The sequence below is a fragment of the Babylonia areolata genome, chromosome 26, assembly GCF_041734735.1.
Source record: "Babylonia areolata isolate BAREFJ2019XMU chromosome 26, ASM4173473v1, whole genome shotgun sequence".
Classification (NCBI taxonomy): domain Eukaryota; kingdom Metazoa; phylum Mollusca; class Gastropoda; order Neogastropoda; family Buccinidae; genus Babylonia; species Babylonia areolata.
In genome coordinates this window covers 46,368,847-46,386,755 of record NC_134901.1, presented here as the reverse complement: position 1 = coordinate 46,386,755, position 17,909 = coordinate 46,368,847, and the positions used below count along the sequence as shown (strand labels likewise).

Genomic DNA, 17,909 nt, shown 5'->3' with positions numbered 1-17,909 from the left:
GCATTGTCAAATATGATAAAGCTGAACGCTTTTATAACAAAGTTCAGCAGAGATGTTAAATGCATATGTGGAGAATCTATTTCTAGCAAACACATACTCTTTGAATGTCAGAGTCTGAAATCGTTTTACCAAACTTCTCGGAAAATTCTTTCGAATGTATTTTTGACAATTTCAAGATGTTATCTGCTATTGCAGAAAGTTTGCTGCATGGTCCAACTGGACATTTGTTATAGTTGAAACAGTTGTTTGATGTTAGTGTTTCCTTCTATATTGTGCCTATGTCTCCCCTTTTAATGTTTTATTTTTTCCAATGCTCTGTATCTTTCCCCACCACACACACACACACATGCGCACACACACATCATTCTTCACCCTCTGCCCAATACCGTTCCCCCCACCACGCCCCGCCCTCCACCCCTCTCTCCCCTCTCCCACACCCACCCCTTTTTTTCGTCTAATATCGTTAAAGTGGAAGACGTTAAACTGAAGACTACTACTACTACTACCACACACACACACACACTCACCCCATCCCCACGCACCACCCCCCACACCCACACACAAACCCTTCTCAATAACCCCTCCCCTTTCCCAAGCTCCCTTTAATTAACTAAGCACAACTTGCTCTCTCGAGAGAGAGAGAGAGACAGACAGAAAGGTAGAAAGAACTAGTTCCACTTGACCGAACGCCTTGCCCAGTGAAGTCACGGTCACTGTGTCCCGTCACAGCTGCCGATACCCATGGATGACCCACAGCGGTGGTGCGGACCAGTGGCTAACGGGCACGATTCGGGAACCGGGTGTCCTTGAGTTCGGACCGGGACTTGACGGGCGCAACAGCTGAGTGGTTAAAGCGATGGACTTTCAATCTCAGGGTCCCGGGTTCCAATCTCGGTAACGGCGCCTGGTGGGTTAGTTAAGGGTGGGGGATTTTTCCGATCTCCCAGGTCAACCTAATGTGCAGACCTGCTTGTGCCTGAACCCCCTTCGTGTGTAGACGCAAGCAGATCAAATACGCATGTGAAAGATCCTGTGATCCATGTCAGCGTTCGTTCGGGGGGTCATGGAAACAAGAACATATCCAGCATGCACATCCGCGAAAACGGAGTATGGCTGCCTACATGGCGGGGTAAAAAAAAAAAAAACGGTCATACACGTAAAAGCCCACTCGTGTACATACGAGTGAACGTGGGAGTTGCAGAAGAAGGTGGAGCGGGTTTCGCTGCTGTTGCTGCTGTTTCGTCTTATTCGCCTTCTCTCATTAAGCTACTTTATTAAAGTAGAGAACTACTTTATTAAATGGAGAGAGTTACCACTTTTTACTGTTTGTTAATCATTTCATCTCCTGGCCTCATTGTTTGTTAATTTCCACTTGAAAAGCCACCGAGGCAACCACGTGTATTGTCCATGTGTTCTGTGTGGCTTGTTCAGGATTAAAGAGGCTATGCCAGTCTTAAATAAAAGCTAATTTATATTTGCACATTTCTTCTGTCTTTGCTGCTGTGTGCACATGTCAAATGATCGGTATAAGGACAGGCCCGGCGCTTCCTTTTTTTGAGGAAGTGTCTGGGTTTGTTCCAATGTACCTTTTATTTACCTGTGTGCTAGCTGAATCGGTAGCGTAAGAAGCACTGACTTGAAGTTGTGTACCTTGTGAACGGAGAGAGTTACCACTCTTTACTATTTGTTAATACTTCATCAAAGCTATTACTACTGCTGCTGTTGCTGCTATTTCGTCGTCTTCTTCTTCTTCCCTCATTCAAACTACTTTATTAAAGCTGCTGCTGCTGCTATTCGTCTTTTCCGTCTGTCATTCAAACTACTTTATTAATGCTGCTGCTATTCCGTCTTCTTTTCCTTCTCCTCTCACTCAGTCAAGCTGCTTTATTAATCCAGGCTCTTTCCACTCAGTGGATCCGGCAACAGCCACGACGCCAGCTGATGATACTTTACCAGTGTCCTGGGAAATTCAACGTGTTGCATAAAACAATGCCGACAACATCGCCAGCCTGCGGCAGCCCTCTGATGGGTAATTGCACGTCAACAATGAGAGGCACGGGTCACTGAAACTGACAGTGTCTACATATATATATATATATATATATATATATATATATATATATATATATATATACCACCACTGTTCACTGTGTGTGTGTGTGTGTTCGTGTGTGTGTGTGTGTGTGTGTGTGTGTGTGTGTGTGTCCTTGTCTGTATGATTTTGTGTCTGTCTGTCTGTCTCTGTGTGTATGTGTGTGCGAGTGTGTGTGTGTGTGCGTGTGTGTGTGTGTGCGCGCGTGTGTGTGTGTGCGTGTGTGTGTGTGTCTGACTGTGAACGTGCAACACACGTCCATACACCACCACGGCACCCACAGGCAAATCATCCAAAATTCACCCGTTGTGCTGCATCGACACAAGCTGTCAACAATGTGGCTACCCTCCTCATTTCCGCCAACCCCACCCACCCACACGCACCACCACCACCACCACCACACCCCCGCATAATTGACTGTAATAGTTTGTTCGTTGATATTGCTCTTCCCGTCTATTGAAAGAGTGATAGGGTTTTGTTTTTTTTACAATTACTCTGGTAACGAACAGACCTATATCATACTCCGTTTCCTGGCAGGACAATAGGTACGCCGCATTCACAATACCACTGCGAGTACTGCTTTGCCATTCATAATAGTGACACAGAGCTTATTTAGGATCGTTGTTGTTAGTTTTTTCCCCCTTTTTTGTGTTAATTATCAAGGTACACGTGACTGAAAATAATGATGGACGCATAACTGATTAGAGAGCTGTTCATTGGATCGGAAGTCTATTATGATTTATCAATATCATACACACTCTCTCTCTCTCTCTCTCTCTCTCTCTCTCTCTCTCTATAGTCCGGTTCTGGAATGATTTTCCAAGGAAAAAATTGCAACAGTCAGTTTTTTTGCTTCAGTCCACTCTAAAAATCAGCAGCAACAACATATCCAAAAGGGAGAAAAAGGGAGATACGGGAAAGTGGATTAAAATTAAATAAAAGATAATTCATTTCACCAAGATAAGCTTTTTAGTCCGCAAGGAGAGCCATACTTCGGCATGCACAAGGCAGCGCGCTGACCCCGAGGTCAGAGCAAGAATGCCACGCCGCTCACAGGAAATGATAAGATAAACAAGTGATGGCGGACGCTGAGTCGTCGTCTGCTGCAACTTATCCTGGTGAATAAAATGGTAATCTTTTACATCTAGTGTGCAAATACAGCAACACAAGTGTTTTAATGAATTTATCTTTGATACATGTCATGTGTGACTGGAAAATATAATTCTAAAAAACAACAGCATAGATTAAAGCTGGCGAGCAAAGCGCTGGCAGTGTGCAGTTGTTTTTTGTATGGAACGATTTTTCCGTCAAAAAGTTATATTGCTCTCTCTCTCTATATACACACACACACACACACACACACACACACACACACACACACACACACACACAGTGTGTGTGTGTATGTGTGTGTGTGTGTGTGTGTGTGTGTGTGTGTGTGTGTGTGTTTCTTACTCAGTGAAACACTGGAAATGTGTCTGAAGTTATCACAAGATGATTGTGGGTAAGTACGTAAAAAGTAATACATTATTATATCTTTTCAAAACTTAAAACGTGAAAAGAGCGAAAATAGCAGTTTGTGTGAAAAAAATTCGTATATGGTAAGCGCACACTAAATGAGATGACTGATAGAAAAAAAAAGTGTTGATTTTCCCCACTTCCTTCTTTTCTTACTTGTGGGACATTGCTGTATCTTATGTGTAAAACTGTAACATGATGGCGACAACACAGTGTAGACTATTCAGTCAGAAGAAGCTGTGAAAGGACTCCAGAAAGCATCATGCCGAGAGAGGGGACAATTACACATTTCATCTTGGACAGAGACTTCACAAAAATGCCAACACGATAATACAAACGCCAATTCAATAACTAGTGACTTTGAGCGAAACATAATGAAGAAAAAACTGAAGAACACTCGCCCGTTAAACTCCGAAGAAAGGTTGACAAACCATTTAGAACAAAATTTCTTACTTTGGGCAGTCGGAAACATATGATAGAGTAAGGACACAGACACAGTGTTCGCCGTTCTGTCTTATGAATGTGAAAAAAGTCCCCTGGAGAAATGTTTTGAGAGGGGCGACCAGTGGGCACAGACCGTAAGAAACTGTATCAAGTCTGTTAACGATCTGCATGCAGCAGATGCAATGCATCACCAACAATATAGTGTCAATTTTAGAACAACAAAAATACTCCACAAAGCGCTTGTCTTGAACCATCAATAACGGGAATTTAAACCATCCGACACGAAAGGGTAGACCAGCTGATGAAGAGTGAAAAGCTGCATTTCTCAGAGTGGTACAGTTTCTGGTGGAAAATGATGATGAACAAATCACACTAACAGGTCTCCAAGAGAAAATGCGACAGCTTCTTAAGAAACCTGGACAGAAAAAAGAACCCTACACTAAAAGAAACCCACGACAAAAGTTACAGGATCGTTTTGGGGGAAACCATCATTATCACATCAATTACAGGAAAAGCAAATGCTGTTACTTTCAAAACAACTGTTGAAAAGATTATCAAAGACTTTTCCAAAGAAACAAAGACTGACGACGAAACAGAAAAAGAAACTTCGTATCATTCAAACAGCTGCTTCACTTCTCCTGTCAGACACCAAGGCCATGGTCACATCGAAAGAGCACTACCCACTGAGTTCTGACATTGCTAGCTTGGATAAAAACTTAGAATACCTTCAACCATCAGTCAAACTCTTTCTTGATTATCTGCTTCACAACAACAACAACAAAAGATTGTCAACTGAAGATCGCTTCTCTTGGTCAGACATCCAAGTAGCAAGACCAAAGGTCGTAATATCAAATTTACATTAGGTCTCGGAGTTGAAGTTCATCATCTGATCGGTTCGAAATATTTAGTTGGTCATTTGAGAAAACTAGGGTTCTCTTCTTCATATGCTGAAGTTAAGAGATTTGAGCAATCTGCAGCACTGACCCAAGGCGTTGGCACTGAAGGTTTGACCCCAACCAGTTATGCGCAGTTTGTGGCACTGTGGACCACAACATCCAAACAATTGATGGGACTGGCACCTTCCATGGCATGGGAAGGATAGCTGCTGACACTCCTGCCAACAGCAGTAACAGAGCCATCAAAAGTGAAAAGCACTTGGAAAATCCCAGTAAAAATATTTCACTTTTCCAACTCTGAGCTGAAGTTAGAATATGGTCTTCTTGATGTCAGTCATACTGCCGTAAAAAATTTCATTGACCTCGTGTGGAAAATTTCACGGCTATTACGCTCTCCGCGACCAGGCTGGTCAGGAACTATGCAAGCAGTGTGTGATGGCCCCTTCCCAGGACGAAGCTGCTTCACCTTCCTACCCATGATTGAAATGGACCCCACAGACTTGTCAGCATTGGCAAACCAGTTCCATGTGACTCCAGTCACCACCTTTGATCAAACTCTCTGTGGAAGTCAAGGATAATTGTAGCCGGTGAACCAGATGGCAGCCCACTCCACTCCATTGTCTTACTGTTTCGCGGCTTTCATACAGAAATGAACTTTCTTCGTTCCATAGGATGATCATGGCAGGATCTAGTCTTCAGCAGTTGCTGGAAGCGATATTTGCACCGAATGCCATAATTCAAATGTTGACAGGAAAACTGTGGCTGTTCAATAACATTTATTTGTTCATCGATTTGTTTTTGTTGTTGTGGCTGATTATATTTCACTGTTCCGTGTTTTAAGGAGAAAAAAAGTGATGCTGAAGGAAGCCGAAACACTTACGTTTTGGTCATGTTCTTTCTATCATGGCAGCATTATGATCAGCTGTTAAGGTATTTAATATCATACTAACTGCATAGTTTACGTTTTGCCCTTTCTCTTCATTTATACAGCAAAAGGCTGCTAGGTTTGTATTCGGGAGTGTATAGTATTTTGAAAAAATGAGCCATAATCGTGCGCCAGAAAAGGCTGTGATCATGCGCGTAACACACGGCAACAAGGAAGTGAAGCTGCAATGTGGGGCCCACCCCATATGCTTTTGAACTGACCGCTAAACTGTTTCACAGTTTATTGAATATGGGTATATATATATATATATATATATATATATATATATATATATAAATTCTGCAAGCAAATGGCGCTAATTAAAAACAATGTATATCAGAACCTTTCCAATGAATGGTTACTCGACCATGTTTTACTGGCCGCAGTCCTGTTCTAAAAATAGAGCATTTAACATCATCAGTTTCATCGAAATTATACAGATATAGCACATTTTCCCAATCAACACGCTAAATTCTGTTAAATTCTGCTGATTTATAACGATACCTATCCAACGAATGGTCACTTGGCCATGTTTACACTGAGCGCAGCTCTACTGTAGAAATAGAGCATTTGTGACGTCATTTCATCAAAATTATAAACAAACTAAGAGTTCAATCAATCTCCCTTTTTCACAATGTTTTTATTACAATAGGTACTATCCAAAAACAACATAAAACAAACTGTTGCAATTTGTTCCTAACTTGCCTTATTTAATTCGTTCCACAACCGGACTACTCTCTCTCAAGGCCTGACAAAGCGCGTTGGGTTACGCTGCTGGTCAGGCATCTGCTTGGCAGATGTGGTGTAGCGTATATGGATTTTTCCGAACGCAGTGACGCCTCCTTGAGCTACTGATACTGAAACTGAAACACACACACACACACACACACACACACACACGCACGCACGCACACACGCACGCACACACGCACGCGCACGCGCGCACACACACACACACACACACACACACACACACAGCACGTGCTGATCGCGATGAGTCAACCATCTACACAGCTGAATGGAACTCCAGTTTAGTTGAAGTCCTGAGGGATTCAATCCATCGCTGCAAAGCATGGCAGTCATTCGTGACCATCACACTATCACTTTCCGTTTCGCTTTCTCAAGGAGGCGGCACTGCGTTCGGACAAATCCATATACGCCAAACCACATCTGCTAGCCGGATGCCCCCAAGCAGCGGAACCCAGCACGCTGAGTCAGACCTTGCAAGCATGTATATTATATATGTTTACCTATCCGAGTAGATTTTTTTTTCTACAGAACTTTGCCATGGGACAACACTTACCATGGGTTCTTTTCCAAGTACGCTAAAAGCGGCGTGCTGCGCACCAGATTCATCGTCCCAATCCGAATAACTAAACGCTCACTTTGATTTGTCCAGTCTGACTTGGGAGAAAGGGTGAGAGCGGGATTCGAACCCACACCCTCACGGACACTGTGTTGGCAGCTACGCGGTCTTAACCATTCTGCCAATTTCTTAACACCAGAACAGCACAGCAGAGGAAGCAACTGAGGTTCCGACCATCTGGGCGAGAAGTTGATTGTAGTGGAGAGTGTCTTGCCCAAGTTACATCCCTACTCTTTCTGCCAAGAGGGTTTTTTGGACAGTCAATGTGGGGATGGTTGCGAAAAGCCAAACAGCCGACAAGGCTGCAGAACTAAGAGCCAGCAGCGCTATCTTGCCTGCCAGTTTGGGGTCAGAGTCCTTCACAGAGGACTAAGAATGGACAAACCATTGCCAGCACACACCAGCAGTGACCACTGTTCGCCAAACTACTGAAACTAAACATCAGTCATAGCAACGCCTGAGAGAAAGTCAACTCATGTAACGATTCTTGGTATAACAAAGTTTCAGTTTCAGTTTCAGCAGCTCAAGGAGGCGTCACTGCGTTCGGACAAATCCATATACGCTACACCACCTCTGCCAAGCAGATGCCTGACCAACAGCGTAACCCAACGCGCTTAGTCAGGCCTTAGTATAACAAAAAGGAAAAAAAACACTTAGGCACGCAACACAGAGCAATAAAGAGAGAGAGAGTGTGTGTGTGTGTGTGTGTGTGTGTGTGTGTGTGTGTGTGTGTGTGTGTAAATGAAGGAAGAAGATTAATCTTTTGATATTTGTTTACAGCCTCGTAAAGAAAACAGTGAAAACGAAAAAATAAAAAAAAAATGGAATGGAAAGAATGAAAGAAATTGGAAAGACACGAAAAACAAATTCCCAAAGACATGGAAACACGCAACCGGATATAGGATAGACAGAAAATAGCAATCAGAGACAAATAGAAAGAAAGAAAAAAGAAAGAGAAAAAAAAAACTAGATAAGGAAAGGGAAAATTAAAAGGAAAGAAGGAATGAAGGAATGAAGGAAGAAAGAAAAGTGTCTTTAAAAATGGAAGGAAAAGAAAGGGAGGAGGGAGAGAGAGACGGGGAGACAGAGAAGGAGAGGAAGAGGAGGGGAGAGGGAGAGAGAGAGGGAGAAAGAGAGGGAGAGAGAGGGAGAGTGAGAGAGAGGGAGAGAGAGGTAGGGGAGAGAGAGGAGAGAGAGAGAGAGAGAGAGAGAGAGAGAGAGAGAGATGTGTTTGTGTAGACGAAAGGAGAGCGAACGAGCGAGTGAGCGCGCACGAGACAGAGAAAGAAAGAAAGACAGAAAGAAAGAAAGACGAGGCAGTGAGAAAAATCGCACACTGGAAAAAAAAAAAAAAAGCCCAAACGAAACGTACAGGCTAAGAAACCACCGATCTGAAAAAAATAAAATAAAATGAATATTTCAACAGAAGAATAAATAAATGAATAAATAAATAAATAAAAAGGAGGAAGAAGAAAACAATGACTACTTCTTCTTCTCCTCTCCATGAAACAGACACAGGGACACACACAAGTCTTCAGCTAATGTCGCCCAAGCGCCACCCATTACCAAGCTCACACACACACACACACACACACACACACACACACACACACACACACACACACACACACGGGAACATGAAAGTTGACACAAACCGAGAAACATCCTGCAAACGTTCCCCGTCAAGTTGGAACAGAAACGGGAGAGAGAGAAAAAAAGACAAGAAAGGAAAGAAAGAAAAGTACAGCAAAGTGAAGAGAGAGAAAAAAGACAAGAAAGGAAAGAAAGAAAAGTACAGCAAAGTGAAGAGAGAGAGAAAAAAGACCGGAAAGAAAAACATAAGGAGAAATGATGACTTCGGAGAGAAAAGAGGGAGGAGGAGAGGGAGGAGGAGGAGGAGGAGGGGAAGGGGAGGGGGGAGGGGAAGGGGAGGGGGGAGGTTAGAGAAATAAAAGAAACGAACAAGCGCATGCAAACAAGTAAAATATCCCCGAACTAAAACAACAAAAAAAACAAAGATAGAAACAAAAGGGGGGAAAACACCAGTAATATTCTCTCTCTCTTTCTCTCTCTCTCTCTCTCTCTCTCTCTCTCTCTCTCTCTCTCTCTCTTAGGTATATGTTATTGTCAAGTCAAATCAAGATTTTATTTCGTGATGGTCAATTGAATAAGCAACAATTGCTTTTTTACATCAAGCCATCAATGAAAATAATAATTAAAAAATAATAATAAAAATAAATAAATAAAAATTAAAAAGAAGGAAAAAAAAGAAAGAAAAAATAGGAGAGAACAAGAACAAGAACAAAACTTTAATCTCCAGGCCTCCGGCCCCTAGAAAGAGGTCAAAAGTACACACTATGGTGATCACGTAGCGACAACAAAATGTAAAATACATACTAACTTAAACCTGTAGAACAAAAGTGCTTCTTGCGCATAGTAAATTAATTCTTTCATCATTGTTGTCACAGTATTCCTGTCGTATCTTCAGGGCATTAAATATATAAATGCAGAGTTTACGAGAGAGAGAGAGAGAGGGAGAGAGAAAGAGAGAGAGAAGAAACAAGCAGATGAAGGGCAACAATAACAAGAAAATGCATATATTTATATACAAGAATATTGTGAAATGACTGCGTGTTGAAATGATGTATGCATGTATGTGTCCGACATGCATTTGATGCATGATGTTTACTGTTCATTATCTCCTTATAAAATGGGGCCGGGGTCTTTTCTTCTCTCTCTCTCTCTCTGTTGTTATTGTTGTGTCTTATCGTTACTGTTATTGTTGTCACAAGGACAGATTGGAAGACAAGGCAATGCCTAAAATCTTTATCCTTGAGTAATAAAGTTTTTTAATCTTGAATCTTAACTCCCCCCCACCCCCCCTTAAAATCAAACAAGAAAACAAAATTCTCTCTCTCTCTCTCGTAAAGACAAACCAGAAGACACGCAACATCCTCAGTCAATGTCTGCAGTGTATGTCTGTGCCGTGTGTGGCCTACCCTGTCATTCAGTGTACAGAGACCAGTAATGACACAAATCTGGCCGGGCTTGCATGAGCGAACCTTCGCCGTGCCAAGTTTGCTTAACGCTGAGTGTTCACAAGGGCATGGAATTAGCGTGGAATCAGAAAGGAACTTTCTTCAAGCTAAGCAAACTTAGCTCCCGCAAGGAGGGAAAGCGGCAGAATAGCCGAGTGGTTAAAGCGTTGGACTTTCAATCTGAGGGTCCCGGGTTCCAATCTCGGTAACGGCGCCTGGTGGGAAAAGGGTGGAGATTTTTCCGATCTCCCAGGTCAACATATGTGCAGACCTGCTAGTGCCTGAACCCCCTTCGTGTGTATACGCACGCAGAAGATCAAATAAGCAGGTTAAAGATCCTGTAATCCATGTCGGCGTTCGGTGGGTTATGGAAACATACCCAGCATGCACGTCTCCGAAAACGGAGAATGGCTGCCTACATGGCGGGGTAAATAAACAAAACGGTCATACGCGTAAAATGTTACAGGTTTGTCTGAGTGTGTATGTGTGCGTGCCTGAAATCTGATTGAATAACACAGGAAACGAATGATGAGCGCCCAGTGGCAGCCGTCAGTCGGCTCTACCCATGTAGGCAGCCTGTTGTGCAAATGACCCCGTGTTTGTAAAGCGCTTACAGTTTGGTTTCTGACCGAGGATAGGCGCTATATAAGTATCCATGTCAATCCATCCATCCATCAGAATGGCTAGGACGCTCAGCTACCAACACAGCTGTCACTAAGGGTTCAGTTGTTTTTTGTTCCCACTCTCGCCCTTTCCCCCAAACGTTTGACTTGAAAACCAATCTGAGCGTCAGGTCATTTCCATCAGACGACTAACCCGGGTCCCGTTGGCAGCACGCACTTAGCGCCCTGAAAAACAACCTAGGACAGAACACACAAGTGCTGTCTTCAAGCAAAATTCTGTAAAAACTAAAAAAAAGAAATCCACTCTGATAGGTACACAAATATATCCTTGCACTCAAGGGCTGACTAGAACATTGGGTGGACAACACAACAACAAAAAGACACATCAGGAGGAGGAGAACAACTACTACAACAAGATAATGATGATGATAATGACAACAACGACAGCAATGAGAAAATCCAGATGAATGAAATAAGAACAAAAAGTCAGACAGTGTGTAAAACAACAACAGCAATGAGAAAAACCAGATGAATGAAATAAGAACAAAAAGTATGACAGTGTGTAAAACAACGAGAGCAATGAGAAAAACTGTATGAATGAAACCAGAACAAAAAGTCAGACAACATGTACAGGAAAATAGACACACACAGAAAGCAACAGATAAGCAGAGCCGACAAGACGCCCAGATGACTGATAAACAAGACAGAGATAAAGACTGACTCTCCAATTCCAAATCCCGATGACTGATTAACAAGACAGAGATAAAGACTGACTCTCCAATTCCAAATCCCGCATCTTTTCTTGTTGTTGTTGTTGTTGTTAGTGTTGTTTTTAAGGAACGTCTCCCATCCTGACTGAAAATGCTCTGGGGGTGACTGAATGCTACTGGGCACGATTGCAACGATGTTTGCTGCAATCAAAACAACAAAAAACAACACAACAAAAGCCACTGTTTGCTCTTCTTCTTCTTCTGCGTTCATGGGCTGCAACTCCCACATTCACTCGTATGCACACGAAAGGGATTTTACGTGTATGACCGTTTTTACCCCGCCATGTAGGCAGCCATACTCCGCTTTCGGGGATGTGCATGCTGGATATGTTCTTGTTTCCATAACCCACCGAACGCTGACATGGATTACATGATCTTTAACGTGCGTATTTGATCTTCTGCTTACATATACACACGAAGGGGGTTCAGGCACTAGCAGGTCTGCACATATGTTGACCTGGGAGATTGTAAAAATCTCCACCCTTAACCCACCAGGCGCCGTCACCCTGATTCGAACCCGGGACCCTCAGACTGAAAGTCCAACGCTTTAACCACTCGGCTATTGCTGCTGTGCTGTGCTGTGCTGTGTCGTGTCGTGTCAAATCGCTTTGCGTTGTACTGTGTTGTGTTGAACAGCATTGTGGTGTATCGTCGTCCTCAGTTCCTTCTACCCTCCCTACTTTTTCTGCATTGTCCCTCCTTCCTTCCTTCTCTCCTCATTTTTCTTCCTTCCTTCCTTCCTTCCTCACTTTTCTTTCTTTCGGTCTGTCTTTTGCATTCGTTCTTCCGGCTTGGCATCAAGTATTTCCTTTGCCACAATGAATCCTTTCATTTGTTTTTATCCTTCCTTCCTTCCTTCCTTCCTTCCAACCTTATACTCGTTACTTTCTTCCTTTCTTTTTACCCACACCGTCTCATTTCTTCCGTTTTGATAGTAAGTATTTCATTTTCATCCAACTAGCTCCAACGTTCTTCGTTCATTTTTTTCTTTCTTCCTTCCTTCCTCCCTTCTCTCTTCTTCATTCCCGCCCTCTTTCCCTACCTTCCTTCCTGTTTTTTTCTTTCATTCTTTCTTCTTTTTTTAACTGACACTGTCTCATTTCTTCCATCTCGTCAGCGAAATCTTTTTCCCGGTTGCCCCACTGACGTGTTATTCATTCCTTCATTTCCTAGTTTATTCTTTCTTCCTTCTTTCCTTTTTTCTTCTTTCTTTCCTTTTTTAATTCACACTTCTCAGTTCTTCCGTCTTTGGAGTAAGTAGTTCATTCATTTATCCCCACTGTTCCCTTCCTTCCTTCATTTCATTCTTTCTTCTTTCCACACTTTCTTTCTCTTTTTTTTTTCTTTTTTTTCTTCTTTTTTTTCTTTATTTCTTATTCACGCTTCTGATTTCTTCCGTCCGTCTCGGCAGCAAGTGTTTCCTTTACCCCGCTGATCCGAACATTTCCTTCATTTCTTTCGTCCTTTCTTCCTTTCTTTTTTCTTTTTCTCTTTCCTTCCCTCCCTCCTCCCTTTCTGTTTTTCTTTCATCCTTTCTTTTTCACTCACTGTCTCATTCCTTCCTTCCTACCCTACCTTCCTACCATCCTCCCTCCTTCCCCTCCCTCCTTCCATCCTGATTGTCTTTTATTCATTCTTTTTTTACTTACACTGTCTCATTTCTTCCTTCCTTCCATCCTTCCTTGTTCCCCTCCCTCCTTCCATCCTGATTGTCTTTTATTCATTCTCTTTTCACTCACACTGTCTCATTCCTTCCTTCCTACCCTACCTTCCTTCCATCCTCCCTCCTTCCCCTCCCTCCTTCCATTCTGATTGTCTTTTATTCATTCTTTTTTCACTCACACTGTCTCATTTCTTCCTTCCTACCCTACCTTCCTACCATCCTCCCTCCTTCCCCTCCCTCCTTCCATCCTGATTGTCTTTTATTCATTCTTTTTTTTTACTTACACTGTCTCATTTCTTCGTCTTGTCAGCTAAATCTTTTCCATTGCCCCACCGACTTCTCTCCTTCATTATATAGTTTATTCTTTCTTCCTTCCTTCATTTTTACGCTGTCTTTCCTTCTTTAAAAAAAAAAAAAAAATTTCATACCTTATTTCTTCCGTCTTGGCAGCGAGTATTTCATTTGCCCCACTGACCCGTACATTTCCATTCCTCCCTCCCTTCCTTCCGACCCTCCCTCCTTACTACTACTTCATTCCCTGCTTTCTTCCTTCCTTCCCTCCTTTTTCTGTCATTCTTTCTTTGGAACTCACACCGTCTCACTCTCTCCCTCCTTCCTTCCTTCCTTCCCTCCCTCCTTTTTTCTGTCATTCTTTCTTTGGAACTCACACCGTCTCACTCTCTCCTTCCTTCCTTCCTTCCTTCCTTCCCTCCTTTTTCTGTCATTCTTTCTTTGGAACTCACACCGTCTCACTCTCTCCTTCCTTCCTTCCTTCCTTCCTTCCCTCCCTCCTTTTTTCTGTCATTCTTTCTTTGGAACTCACACCGTCTCACTCTCTCCCTCCTTCCTTCCTTCCTTCCCTCCCTCCCTCCTTTTTTCTGTCATTCTTTCTTTAGAACTCACACCGTCTCACTCTCTCCTTCCTTCCTTCCTTCCTTCCCTCCCTCCTTTTTCTGTCATTCTTTCTGTGGAACTCACACCGTCTCACTCTCTCCTTCCTTCCTTCCTTCCTTCCCTCCCTCCTTTTTTCTGTCATTCTTTCTTTGGAACTCACACCGTCTCACTCTCTCCCTCCTTCCTTCCTTCCTTCCTTCCTTCCCTCCTTTTTCTGTCATTCTTTCTTTTTAACTCACACCGTCTAATTTCTTCCTTCCTTCCTTCCTGCCCTCTTTCCTTCCTTCCTTCCTGTTTTTCTTTCATTTTTTTTAAACTCACTCCGTCTCATTCATTCTTTCATTCATTCATTCCCTCTTTCCTTCTTTTCCTCATTCCTTCCCTCCCTACCTTCCATTTTTCCTTCCTTCGTTCCCCCCCCCCCCCCTCTTTCCCTCCCTCCTTCCTTCCTTCCTGTATTTCTTTCTTCTTGTTTTTGTTTTTTTGGGGGTTTTTTTTTTCCTTTTTTTTAAAAAACTCGCACTGTGTCATTTCTTCCGTCTTGTCAGCTAAATCTTTTCCATTGCCCCACTGACCCATTCCCTATTTCATTTTATTCCACAATCATTCCTGTCCTCGTTTTATTCTTCTTCTTCTTCTTCGTCTTCTTCTTTCTTTCTTATTCACACTTCTCATTTCTTCTGCCTCGGCATCAAATCTTTTCCTTCACCCAACCGACCCGTGAGATAAGAACTCGGCGAGTCGGGACAACTTGTCTGAGGTAACCCCTCCCCCCCCCGTCCCCCACCCCCCTTCGGCTCCCAACCCGACAAATATACACCACACACCAATTTCATATGTATACCCTACTTCCATCTTGTGTGTGTGTGTGTGTGTGTGTGTGTGTGTGTGTGTGTGTGTGTGTGTGTGTGTGTTCTCTCTCTCTCTCTCTCTCTCTCTCTCTCTCTCTCTGAGTAGATCGATCTTGCGCAAAGCCACGCCTCTCTATCTTTAGCTGGGACAGGAAAAGGCGATTTCTTCTTCAACCTTTTCTTGCCCTCTTTCGCTCCCCCTCCCCTCCCCTCCCAACTCCCCCCGCCCTCTGTGTGTGTGTGTGGGTGTGGGTGTGTGTGTGTTAAGTCACAATATGGTCCACTGTCATAAGCAAGACTGGGACGGAAAACTGGAACGTAGTGATCGCTTTTACTGATAAATTCCGCAAATTCAGAGCTTGACTGCAACCAGAGAAATACCCCTTCGAGATATTACAATAGCTAAATTTTGAGTGGCCATTGTCAAGTCTTGCCTTGATGTAAATGATCTAAAAGTTATCAATAGATAGATAGATGTCAACACCAAAAGGCAATGACATGGAAACTGAAGTTCATCTCCTTCCTAAATGTCCTGTGTGTGTGCAAAATTACGAGAAAAGTGTATGTTTAATCTTTTTTTTAAATTGCAATTAACTTATTGTTACAAAATGAAGACATGAATTTTGTGTAATGAAAAAAATTGCCATGTTTATTTACTGTGTTTTCCGTTCCAGAGAAGAATTAATGTGAAGTTTAATGTTTTTTTATGTTTTGTGTGACTGAACAATATTTTTTCTGTTTGTTTTTAATCTGGTTTCTCCTTATGTTTTTTCAAAGTTATTCTTATGTGTACGTGTTTTCATGTGGACAGGCTCGTGTGTGTGTGTGTGTTGTGTGTGTGTGTGTGTGTGTGTGTGTGTGTGTGTGTGTGTGTGTGTGTGTGTGTGTGTGTGTGTGTGTGTGTGTGTTCAAAGTAATATTCATGCATGTACTAATGTTGCTCTTTTTTCTTTCCTTTTTTTCTTATTTTATCTATACATAATATGAAACTTATGCAATGCTAAGCCTTTACATTATGTATCTATCATTGTTTTCCTTTTTTGTGAGGGCAGAATGAAAACAAGCCAACTTTATTCCTTTTTTTCCATCAATAAAAAAGTTCCTTCCTTCCTTCTCTCTCTCTCTCTCTCTCTCTCTCTCTCTCTCTCTCTCACTGTCCTCTTTTTCTCGCTCTCTCTCAATCCCCCACCCTTTCACTATCTCCAGTGTCAGAGTTATGCACGCGTGTAAATGACTGGTGCGAAAGCGCTTTGCGGATTTGTCTCTGCACAACATTCAGCGCTATATAAATACAATTTATTATCATCATTAATAATATTATTGTTATTTTCACCCTCCCCAGTCCTGATACATCTCATCTGTTCTCAGTCCTTCTCCCTTCTCTTCCTCCTCCTCCACCCCACCCCACCCCTCTCCCCCTTCCATCCCCAGCCTTTTTTATGTCAAGAATCCAGCTTTCCTGGTGGTCAGGTTGTTTTGTTTTTCTTTCTTTTCTTTTTTTTTTCTTTTTCTTTAAATCAAGTTAACATTAAATTCAACTAGTCAGGTTCAATAGGCATGTTGTATATACATTTAACTTTCACCTCAGAACTTCGTTTTATCTTGTCTTGCAGTGTTTTCTCTATTGTCTGATCAACGTCGTTAATATTTTGATTTTATTTCTTTTAAAGTCTTTAGCACACAAAAAAAGTTCCCGGCATTTCAGAAAGAAAAAAGAAATATATGACAGAAAAGAATCAAACAGATAGACAGACAGATAGATAAGAAAGAAAGTGTCCTCGAATATCCCTCAGACGAGTCAACAAAATGCAATACAAAGAGAAACAACAACAGCAACAACAAAAACAAAGACACAACACAAAGCACAAGGAACATGAAAATGAAGGGAACTAGTAATACCGTGTATCAGCCTTACAATCTGAACAACAGCTACAACAACACTGAACGACAACAAATATTCTCGAAAAAACAACAAAAACCAAAACCAAACCTACCCCAAACCAACATCCCAGCATCTAACCACACCTCAGCTTCATTGTCGGGAATACTGTACACGCTTTATTCATCTCATTGATTCGTTCAGAACTAAAAATCAAACTAAACAAAACGACCCAAAAGCAACGAAGAGAGACCACAACAAAAAACAAAATAAAACAAAACGGCGAAATAAGCTACTCACCCCACCAACGTCCAATCCAAATCCCCTGTCCACCTTTTTTTTTCTTTTCTTTTCTTTTTTCTTTTCTTTTTTTTAATCCGGACAAAAGTATCCACACAGCAGGTAAGTTTACAAAACAACTCTCTTCAGTTTTTTCTCAAAAGTATCCACACAGCAGACAGTTTACAAAACAACTTTTTTTTTTTATATCAGTCAGTCGCAGCAGGGAAAACACATAGAAATACCACAACCAACGGGACAGCAACCCGATGTCACACAGCTGTTGAAGAACGGAAACCCTTGTCTGTCGCTCTCTCTCTCTCTCTCCTTGTTCAGGAATCTTCCTCCATGTGTGTACGTATGGTGTGTGTGGTGTGTGTGTGTGCCAAAACTAGCCCTGGAAAAAAGTGGCCAGTAACACTTCATAAATTTCCACAGATGGGGCAGGAGAAGGGAGAGGAGGGCGGGGGAAAGTTTTACTGGAAGTTCCAGACCTCAGGTTCCCCTCTGATAGGCTTACGGCTTGGACCGCGCGCGCGTGCGTTTGCGCCTGTGCCTGTGCTTGGCTGCGTTGTGCGTAGTGTGTGACGCGATGGCTGTTGCAGCAAAGCAAGCTGAAAGCTTTACATCGACAGGATTGCCGCATGCTTCAGTTGGCCGGGTGGGAACAG

The 17,909-nt window shown here is 42.5% G+C and overlaps 1 protein-coding gene across 3 annotated transcripts in view; it reads right to left on the bottom strand.

Annotated features, from left to right (window-relative positions):
- The window catches only part of LOC143300857 (inositol 1,4,5-trisphosphate-gated calcium channel ITPR2-like), a 393,676-nt gene extending 376,052 nt beyond the window's left edge, over nt 1–17,624 (bottom strand). For all 3 annotated transcript variants that reach the window (XM_076614816.1, XM_076614817.1, XM_076614818.1), the window contains exon 1: nt 17,260–17,624. The gene's annotated coding sequence lies outside the window, so the exon portion shown is untranslated. The remainder of the gene's footprint in view (nt 1–17,259) is intronic.
- Between the last annotated feature and the right edge of the window lie 285 nt (nt 17,625–17,909).